General features: G+C 43.4%; 1 protein-coding gene across 3 annotated transcripts in view; it reads right to left on the bottom strand.

Annotated features, from left to right (window-relative positions):
• Nucleotides 1-6,698, bottom strand: part of TAF12 (TATA-box binding protein associated factor 12) — a 20,398-nt gene extending 13,700 nt beyond the window's left edge. Inside the window, exon 1 of one of the 3 annotated variants that reach the window (XM_006776503.2) lies at nt 6,594-6,698. The gene's annotated coding sequence lies outside the window, so the exon portion shown is untranslated. The other 2 variants (XM_015572314.1, XM_015572315.1) reach the window with 2 other exon arrangements.
• Between the last annotated feature and the right edge of the window lie 4,310 nt (nt 6,699-11,008).

Genomic DNA, 11,008 nt, shown 5'->3' with positions numbered 1-11,008 from the left:
GTGAGGGATAGAGAGTTAGAAACATCTGTCCGCTGCCTCCTGCACTCCTCCTACTGGGGATATGCCCACATCCAAGGTACATGCCCTTGACCGGAATCGAACCTGGGACCTTTTAGTCCACAGGCCGACGCTCTATCCACTGAGCCAAACCGGTTTCGGCAAAGTTCTATATCTTGAGTGGGGTGACACTTACATAGCTGCATACATTTATTGAAATTCATAGAACCATAAATTTACAATGCCTACATTTTATAATATGCAAATTATACCTTAATAAAGTTTATTTTTAAAAAACTAAACATGCAACTACCATATGACTAAGCAACTGCAATCCTAGGCACTTATCCTAGAGAAGTGAAAACTTATGTTCACACAAAAACTTGTATATGAATGTTCCTAGTAGCTTTATTTGTAATAGCCAAAAACTGAAATCAGCTCACGTCTCTCAACAGGCAAATGGTTAAACCAACTGTGGTACATCATGCCATAGAATATTACTTAGCAATAAAAAGAACCAAACTAGCCAGGCTGGGGTGGCTCAGTGGTTGAATGTCTTCCTATGAACCAGGAGGTCATGGTTAGATTCCCAGTCAGGACACATGCCTGGGTTGCTGTGGGCTTGATCTCCAAAAGGAGGCGTGCAAGAGGCAGCTGATCAATGATTCTCTCTCCTCATTGATGCTCTAACTCTCCTTCCCTCTCCCTTCTCTGAAATCAATAAAAATATATTTAAAAAAAAAGAACTAAACTACTATTTATATACACAACTTGGATAAACCTCCAGAGAATTACGCAGAGCAAAAACCAATAAAAAAAGACTACAAATTGTTTCAATTTATATAGAACATTTTTGAAATGACAAAATTTTAGAAAGAGGACAGATTAGTGAGGTTGTCAGAGGCGGGATGAGAGGGAAGTGGGAATGGTTATAAAAGGGCAATACCAGAGACCTTTGTTGTAATGGAATTGCTCAGTATCTTGACTATAATGATGAATAAATGAAGAGTGATTAAATTATATGAGATAATGCACATACACACACACACAAAAGTGTATAACTGAAACTGGGGAAATCTGAGTAAAATTGGTAGGTTGTATCAATGTCAATATCCGGTTGTCATATTACGTAATAGTTTTGCAAAATGTTACCATTGGGAAAAACTGGGCAAAGTGTACAAGGGATTTCTCTGAATTATTTCTTGCAACTGCATATAAATCTAAAATTACCTCACTTTTTAAAATTAGAAAAAAATATTCTCAAGAGTATCTACAGATACCTCAGAGTTTTAAGATAACCAAAAACTCAGGAGCCATAAAATAAATTACTGATATGTTCAATTACATAAAAATCTAAATGCTGGCCTGACTCAGTGGTTGAGCGTAGAACTATGAACCAGGAGGTCATGGTTCGAATCCCAGTGCCTGGGTTGCGGGCTCGGTCCCTAGTGGGAGGCATGCAGGAGGAAGGCGATCAATGATTCTCTGTCATCACTGAAGTTTCTATCTGTCTTTCCCTCTCCCTTCTTCTCTGAAATCAATAAAAATATATTTAAAAAATGAGCCCAAGTCGGTTTGGCTCAGTGAATGGAGCATCAGCCTGTGGACTACAGGGTCTCAGGTTCGATTCTGGTCAGGGGCACATGCCCAGGTTGCGCGCTCAATCCCCAGTAGGGGATATGCAAGAGGCAACCGATCAATGATTCTCTCTCATCATTGATGTTTCAATCTCTCTCTCCCTCTCCCTTCCTCTCTGAAATCAATTAAAAAACAAAAAACTATAATAGTAAGAACTTAAAAAATAAATGAGAGGACTCATGAAATTATCCCCAATAAACATTGTTCAGTGAGAATGCAAGGTATAGAATAGTGAGAATAATTTGCTATCATTTACTAAAACATAGAGACACACAATTGTCAATTCATAAATTATTCCTGGAAAGATACATAAGAATGGATAAAAGTGGTTGCTTGGGGAGGTGGAGGAATGGTAGTATCTGGGTGGCCTATGGGACCAAAGTGGGAGAAGACTTACTTTTCATGGTATACCCTAAATTCTGTACTATGTGCATATATGTTATCTATGAGAAAGATTCAAAAAGATTATTATTTGGTTTATTTCCTCTGAAGAAACAGGTAATACTGACACTCTGGAAAAGGCAAAGCTATATGGATGGAGAGCAGATCAGTTGTTGCCAGGGGTTTGGGTGGGAGATTTATCTACAAAGGGAAATTTTGCATGAGGGAAACTTTGTGGGGGGTGGGGTGGAATTGAGAAGTAACCAGAGTGCTATGGTACCAAAGGGAGAATTTTGTGGTACATAAATTTAAAAAACAAAGTATCACAACCTGATCACAATGGTCAATGGCTCCCCAAATGATCTGTTTACTGACAACTTTCAAGTCCAATGTGGATGAGGTTGACCAAGTATAATGGAATGAAGTGACCAATAATAATCTGAATTCCATTATGTAATGTACCATGGTTGCCTCTGGGCTACTCAAATTTGTAACTCTCACGTCCTTAAACTGCCAAGAGATAGGGATGTACTGCTGTGTAAAAACAGGCATTAACTCTGGGAAAGTTTGAGAGAACCATTATAATAGTAAACCCATACTAGCACCTATTATGTGGAAATCACATGCTATGGGATTCACAAAGTCCAGAAAGTCCATGCCCCAGTAATCTACTTTGAAAAGCAGTTAATAATTTTATCAAAACAAGATTCTATGGCTGCGAGTAACCCATCACATTTAAACTGTTGTTAATCGACTAAGGATCGAAAGCCCTACTTTTGCTTTTAGCAACTTTGTTCCTTAAACAGAAATCCAATTGCAATGCTATTATTCTAATAAAAGGATCTGATTTTTCAGAAGGTAGGAAACCAGTGTTGACTTTGCAGTAGTCACAAGACCTGGCCTTCTCATGGGGGGGAAAAAAAGACCTAGCCTTCTCTCTGCATCTGTTCCATTAATAGATTTTTTTTTTTAATGAAGAAAATAGGAGAATAGAAGGCCAAATTGGGTTTAACACCCTTTTACCTTTGAACTGTTTAGAAAGTTATTATTTAAACAAAATACAGAGACAAGGGGACTATCAGCTGGATAGCATAAAAGCCCTATCACTGTGGTGCATGACTTGACTTAATGACTGGGTTTTCTACTTGGTTGTTTATTTCCTCACTGGCTTCTGGATGTAACCAAAAGAGCTCAGATTTCCCAGCCTAAATGAACCAAAAGGAATCAATTAATTGCAGTCTGTGAGACTGGAGAGCAAGAGAAATATAGGTTTTCCCTCACCAGTTTTTGGACTAGTTTGATCCTATTTAGGTGATTTTGACTTAATACAAAGGCAGTACAGTACAGTGGTCAAGGGCATGGACTCTGATGACCGTGTCTGGGTTCAAGTACCAATTCTGACACATACTAACCTTATGTCCTTGAGCAATTTACCTAATCTCTTTCTGCTTCAATTTCCTCATCTCTAAAGTGGAATGAATAATAAAGTATACCTTATGGGATTGTTGTGAGAATTCACTAAATTTATGTATCTAAAGCAGTTAAAGTGTGTGGTACAAAAAATATGTTTTAAACATGTTTGCTAATATATGCTCTCATCTTCTAAATGTTAGTTATAAAGATCAGAGTGTTAAAACTAAAAGGCATCTTATAACTATTTTATGACTATAGACATTAGAAAAAGGAAGTGGATTGAAATAAATCAGTAGTGGCAAATGGTTACAAACTTACAGGAGGTGCTACCATACTACTTCTGCCACTGAGTTGAGCTCCCTGTGACCAGAGTTTCTACAGGCAAATTCTAAAGTCCATTCTAGCTCTAACAATTAGTGTGTAAGATTTTAAATTAAGCTCATATGTACAGAGTTCAAAGTTTGTCTTCTGCCTCCAACACATCTGTTTCATTGTACAGACTGTAAGTACTGTTGCTATGTCGCCTCCAAAGTTTTTTGGGGTTTTCCACAAAGACCTCTGGTCAAAAGTAATATGTTCCATGTTCATATCTGCACTAACACAATGATTTTCTGATCAGGTACTTTGAAATCCTATTATAATAACTCAATCAATACTAGAGCCACCAGTGAGTGAAATAAGTACATTTTTTAAATGCAGATGAGGATATTAATTCAGTAATAAATTATCATTAAACCATTAAGTACCTTGAAATGGTGGTATGGGCATGCTTATTAATCTTACTAGAGGCCCCGTGCACGAAATTCATGCAGGGGGGTGGGGGGTTCCTCAGCCCAGCCTGCGCCATCTCGTCCAGAAGCCCTCAGGGAGCAAGCCTAAGCTGTCAGTCGGACATTCTTAGCGCTGCTGCCACCGCTACTGCACTCGCCAGCAGTGAGCCTGGCTTCTGGCTGAGCAGCGCTCCCCCTGTGGAAGTGCACTGACCACCAGGGGGCAGCTCCTGCGTTGAGCGTCTGCCCCCTGGTGGACAGTGCATGTCATAGCGACTGGTCGTTCTGCTGTTCAGTCCCTTTGCATATTAGCCTTTTATTATGATTAATGTTATAATCTGGTGTAAGTTTTGATCACTGACATACAGTATAGGCGCTTGCAAATAGCACAGGCTAACTCACTGGGAAAAAAATAGTTTCAACTAAGTTAGCCCAATTTCCCCAATCATCTAGTTCATGTTACAATTGTAAAGTTAACCCGGTTTAAGCCCTTGTTTCAAATTGGCCTTTGTTGGCCTCCCAAAAAACAGGTCCTGTTTTTCTACCTTGAATATCTATGCTTCTTTAAAAGCCCACAAATTTTAAAAGGATAAAAATAATACAAATTAAAACACAGGGATTTCAATCTTAAATACCACACTACATAAGTACCCTAATAAGTTATAGTACTGGATGCTGAGTCTTAAGGAGGAAGGGTGCTTTCGTTCGATGATAAGCTTTGTATAACTATTCCTTCTATTTTGCTGATGGGCAAACTCAGACACGAAGAGGAATCCACTTAGAAAAGTAGAAAAAATTTTTAGTCAAACACATAACTGGGTTTGACTGGGGCTGGACCACTGAGTCCTTGTGATTTCAGGCAAGGTACTTAACCTCTCTGAACCAATTTCCTTCTCTGTACAATGGGGACGAACAGTATCTTACATGTGGGGCTGTAAGTGGTAATTAAATGGTATAATCCTTGAAGGTGCTTTTATGATGGTGCCTGGTTAGCCTGAGCAGGTTTCAGTCCAAGACACTGTTGAAGAAGAGAGGAGAGACTGGTCCAAGTCTCCCCGCCAACCTTCCCTAAAAGCAGCCATCTCCGGCGAGTGCTTATGCTAAAAATACAGGGTGCAGCTTGTGGATCTGCAACTTCCTAAATGGCTTTCTACATATTCTGGGGGGAGGGATGAGCTTCATTTAAAGGTGTCTGAACTGGTAGTGACATTCACTGTATCAATGTCAACACAGTAACAAGACTACAAATAAAGTAGTAAGAATCCGGGAAAATTCCCCCCCGAGGGTCTGAAGTCAGAGCGGATTCCAGAAGCATGTTTTCTAGGGATATTAACCAAGCATTTCCTATCTGCTATGCACGGTGGGGTGCTGCTCCAACATCGTGATCTACTCAAAACTGCTCCGCTGTGATTCTCAGCCCTCTTTACATGTCAAATGGGAATTTTTTTTTTTTTTTAAAGGTGATCTTTCGGGCCCTTCCATCTCTGAGGTCAGGGTTGAGTGGAATGGAATTTAAAGCACTTGTCAAGTATATCACCGAGTTCAAACTGCTTCAACTTCACATCAGACTTTCGCAAGAATGATGCAGAGAACGAAGATGCTTGCATGCGGGCTTCCTAGATTAAGTATCTGATACGAGAAAAGCCTGGCAAAAGCCAAGGAGGCAGAGCGAAGGCGTCGTCTTCCCACCAACACATCCTTCACCGCTCTGGGTTCAGAGAACCTGAGGGGCGGGGAATGGATGCCTACATCTCCTCCAAACTCTCCCCCTTTCCCGGAGAGGCTGTTCCTACGGCCAGGGCCCCCGAGCCTCTCCGCTTCCACAAGTTCGGGTCCTCACAGTTGCGTTCCCTCCGCTACTTCGGAGCCTCCAAGCCCTGATCCTGCACCCGGGGAAGCCCGTCTTCGCTGACCGCTCCTGTTCCTCCCAAACCCAAATGTTCTCTTACTTTTTCCGCCCCTCAACGACCTAAGTCTTCGCTGCTCTGCTGCTGAGTCCTCGGGCGCATGGGTCTTCCCTGTCCCGCTTCTGCCTCGCAGGAGTCCAAGTCCTCCCAGCTCCGCTTTTACCTCAGGAGCCCGGGTCCGCACGCCCGGCTCCGCTCTCCTCTGAGGAGCGCGGGTCCTCACAATCCTGTCCCTCTGAGACCGCTTTCCCTCAGGCGCCGGAGAACTCGCATCTGCCCCCGGTTCCCTGAGTCCCGCCTGGAGCCTGGGTCCCTACAGCCGCCTCTTCTCCGGTCCCCGATCCCCTCAGTCCCGTCCCAAGAGCATGATTCCTCACAGTCCCGTCTCCGCCACAATCTGCCTCTTCAGACACTGACCCACTGTGGGTCCGGGTGCTGACTCCCTCCTCCCGCTCTTCTTCCTCCACTGCCAGGGCCCAAGACTCACAGGCAGCAGGTCTATCTCCCCATGATATGCGGAGACTGCCCCAGTGAAGCGATCGTCTCGGCAGCCGGTCCGACTGCTCGGCCCTCCCCAGTACTTCCGGCACCGCTCCCCGCCTCCAACCCGGAAACGCGCGGCTCTTCCGGCCGGCGGGCGCGCGCCTGAGCTGCGCAGGCGCAGACAGGCCTGGGACACGTGGTCGCGGTGCGGGGCGGTGGATGAGTCCCGCCGCCTCGGCTTTTTCCCGGTGGTGGAGGCTGGCAGCCTGGACAGGCTCAGCGCCTTCCGGGAGCGTTAGGGACCCTGCCCTAGTTGTTTCTAGCAGACTCCGCCTGTCGTATATATCGCTCCCGTGACCGGTAATCGACGCCCTCTTATGGGTGAGGTCGCCATTTTTGGATGGTGCCTTTGTAGTGATAGCAGGACCGGGATGATCACCCGGGGCGGCAGGACCCGTAGGGATCCTGTTGGACCCCGTGTGTGTGTGTGTGGGGGGGGAGGGCGGCGGGGGAGCACCTAAGGACCAGAGACACAGTGTGTACCTTGGTGTGGGCACATCCCCAGTGGTGGGTGTGCAGGAGGCAGCTGATTGATGTTTCTAACTCTCTATCCCTCTCCCTTCCTCTCTGCAAGAAATCAATAAAATATATTTTTTTAAAAATGAATTTACTGTACGTAAATTATACCTCAATAAATCTAACTTCCAAAAATGAAATATGCAGGGAAAATAAAGCAAGGATTATATTTTTAAAATATTTTAATTACATTATAATAATCCATTATGCTTTTAAAAGTTGGAACATTACAGGTCAATCTAAAGTCTCGTGTGCCATTGGCCCCCATCCTGAGTCTCCTCTTTCCTTCTCAGGGGTAATCACTGATGTTTGTTCTTCCAGATCTTTTTTTTTTAAAAATACACAAGCCTGGGGCCATAGAAAACATATAACACTTATGTATACACGTGTGTGCTCTTTATTACATTAATGGTACCATGAAGTACCTGATACTCTATTCAACACCTTTTCCACTATTTTTATATCTGTTGATAAAGATCTACTTCAACATTCCAAGTCCAGTATTGCTTTTTTTCCCTTTCTGTCATGCTGTGCCTTATTCTGCACCTCTCATCAGTGTGGTTTTTTTTAAGTCCTCCCCTGAGGATTTTTTTTTTTTTAATGATTTTAGAGAGCGGAAGGGGGAGCTAGAGAGAGAGATGGACATGTTGCCTCTCTTACCTGCCCATCGGGGATCAAACCGCAATCTAGGTATATGCCCTGATCTGGAATGGAACCCACAAGCTTTTGTGTACAGGAGGATGCTCTAACCGTCAGTGTTCTTGATGTTTAACTCCTTGGAAGGTCACACCACATAGAAACACCACATTCTGCTAATCCGTTGTCATGAGGAAGGTTAGGCTGCTCCGTTTTTCGCTCTTACGATGATCACGTGCCTTTGGGGCTCGCTTGCTGGGGCTAGCGCACGTTTGTGCTTTTTCAGTTTTAATAAGGGTAGGATTTGTGTTTTCCCAGATGGGTACCTATAGCCCCCGAGAAGCGGGTTTTCCCACACAGCGGAGGACAGGAGCGGCCCCGCCCACTGCAGCGAAGAGCGCTCCGTTCCCCTTCTCCCTCCGCAACGGGTCTTCCCCGCCCCTTCCTCTGTGCCCAGGTCACCTTCCCAGCAAGCACTGCGGTATTTGCATATCGACTAAGTTTCTGCCTTTGCTTTTAAATAAAAATAAAAAAGCAAATCTGAATGTCTTTGACTAGAAATTTCCTCCTCAATTTCTGAAGCATAGAATAGGAATTTGTAAGCAGCTTTTTTTTTTCACTTTTATCAAAATAGGGGTTCGCTAACACTGCGTCCCTGCTTTCGGGCTCATGAGGCAAAAAGGGCTTCTGTCGTGAGTGGCACACGTAGAGCAGCCTGATTGCTCTACGTGCGGAATCGACATCAAGAGATTTCGGAAGCATAATTTTTTGGTACTTGGGCAGCTGGTGATCGTTGGTCCTGGCGCCCGTGCTGTGAGGTATAAAGAAAATTATGTAGGTCTTTGTTAGTGTAACCAACAAAAGTACTTACCCCCGTTTTTGTAATTTTTGTTCTTAAAGAACAAAGAGGCAATAGTGTGAAACACCGTTGTTAATAAGTAGCACTCTCTTACTGCTGGTAGCAACAACCTTTCTGGACAGCAATTCAGCAACACATATTCCATCTCCTAAGTATGTATCCTCCTATGTAGTTTAAGATATTTAGCGGTAAGGGTTCATTCTATAGTTTAGTTTGTAATACATTTTTATTGATTTCAGAGAGGACGGGAGAGGGAGAGATAGAGATTCATTCTAACAGTGTATATTGTACTCCCAGTCCAGTGCCTGACTACACAAGGCTTAAATGTAGTGAAGAGTAGCAAAGGGAGGGTAACACTGAATTGGGCTCTGAGTGGGATGTCTGGAAAAGCTTTCCTGAGGCAAATACTTTGAAGGTAAAACCTAAAGAATGAATAGAAGACAATCAGGCAAAGTGGGAGGGAAGGGCTGTTAAGTAAAGCCAAAGCCTTGAGGGAGAATGTGCTGTAGTCCAAGAAAGGCCAAAATGTCCGGAGTGAAACCATCCACTTGGCAAGACAGAGGGAAGTCTGAAGACTCCACTGAAGCCTGGTCTCACAAGCCTGGGATGTTCATTACAGTCTCTCTCTCTCTCTCTCTCTCTCTCTCTCTCTCTCTCATTATATATATACATATACATATATATATAATTTATTGTTGATGGTATTACAGATCTCCCCTATTCCCTCCCCCCTTTACTCTTCCCCGCCCAGCCTCTACCCACCCCCCAGGTCTTCATTACCCTATTGCTTATGTCCATGGGCTATGCATATAAGTATGTAAGGTTTTTGTTTTGTTTTGTTTTGTTTTTACAGAGAAGAAGGGTGAGGGATAGAGTTAGAAACATTGATCAGCTGCCTCCTGCACACTCCCTACCAGGCGTGTGCCGGCAACCAAGGTACATGCCCTTGACTAGAATCGAACCTGGGACCCTTCAGTCCGCAGCAGGCTGATGCTCTATCCACTGAGCCAAACCAGTCAGGGCCGTATGTAAGTGTTTTGGTTTATCTCTTCTTGTCCCTCCATCCCCACATTGAGTATGTCAGTCTGCTCATGCTTCCAGGGTTCAGGTCTTATTTTGTTGGTCAATTCATTTTGTTCATTAGATTCCATGCAGTGTTTATTAAGCAGAAGAAATGAAAAATTACCTACACCAGGTATCAGCAAACTTTTTCTATAAAGGGCCAGATAGTACATACTTTAGATTTTGTGGCCTTATAGTCTTTGCTAGCCACTCAACTCTACTGTTGCAAAACAGTAAAAGATGATATATAAACAAATGAGTATAGCTGTATTCTAATAAAACTTTATTTATGGACACTGAAATTTAAATTTCATATACTTGTCACATGTCATGAAATAGTATTCTTTGTTTTTTACTTTATAAAAATGTTTTTATTTTTAGAGAGAGAGAGGAAGGTAGAGGGATTGGCTGCTTTCTGCATGCTCCATACTGGGGATTGAGCCCCAGTGCTGGCTGCCCTAGTACAAAGTGGGAATTAAACTAGGGACCTTTTGGTTCATGGGTGGATGCTCAACCACTGAGCCACACCAGCCAGGCTGCCTTTTAATTTAGAATTTGTACAATATATTTCTCTTCATTTGCAATATTTTGTCCATAACTTAACATCCTTTTTATAGGCTGAATTCAGCTGATATTATCGAATCAAATAGGAAAAATTCAAAATCATAAACACAGAAGAAAACAAATTAAAAACGATGATGAAAAATGTCACTCCTCTTGTTAGGAACAGTGTTGTTGTTTTTTAAATATATTTTATTGATTTTTTACAGAGAGGAAAGGAGAGAGATAGAGAGTTAGAAACATCGATGAGAGAGAAACATCAATCAGCTGCCTCCTGCACATCTCCCACTGGGGATGTGCCCGCAACTCAGGTACATGCCCCCGACCGGAATTGAACCTGGGACCCTTGAGTCCACAGGCTGACGCTCTATCCACTGAGCCAAACCGGACTTGGCTGGAACAGTGTTTTTTTTTTGTATAATATATACTAGAGGTCCGGTGCACAAAATTCGTGCCCAGGTAGGGTCCCTAGGCCTGGCCAGCGATCAGGGCCAATCAGGTTCCCCAACTCTTGGCCTCCCTGCCTTCTCCTTCCCTGGCTCCCTCAGCACCCCGCTGCCACAGCTGGTTGCCCACTATGGTCCACGCTTCCCCCTGATGGTCAGCACACATCATAACAAGTGATTGAACTCCCGGTCGAACTCCTGAGGGGACAATTTGCATATCAGCCTTTTATTATATAGGATGATTTGGAACAGAATTTCTTTACAGATAAGGCACATGTT

Source organism: Myotis davidii, unplaced genomic scaffold, assembly GCF_000327345.1.
Source record: "Myotis davidii unplaced genomic scaffold, ASM32734v1 scaffold228, whole genome shotgun sequence".
Lineage (NCBI taxonomy): Eukaryota > Metazoa > Chordata > Mammalia > Chiroptera > Vespertilionidae > Myotis > Myotis davidii.
This window is presented reverse-complemented; position numbering and strand designations above follow the sequence as displayed.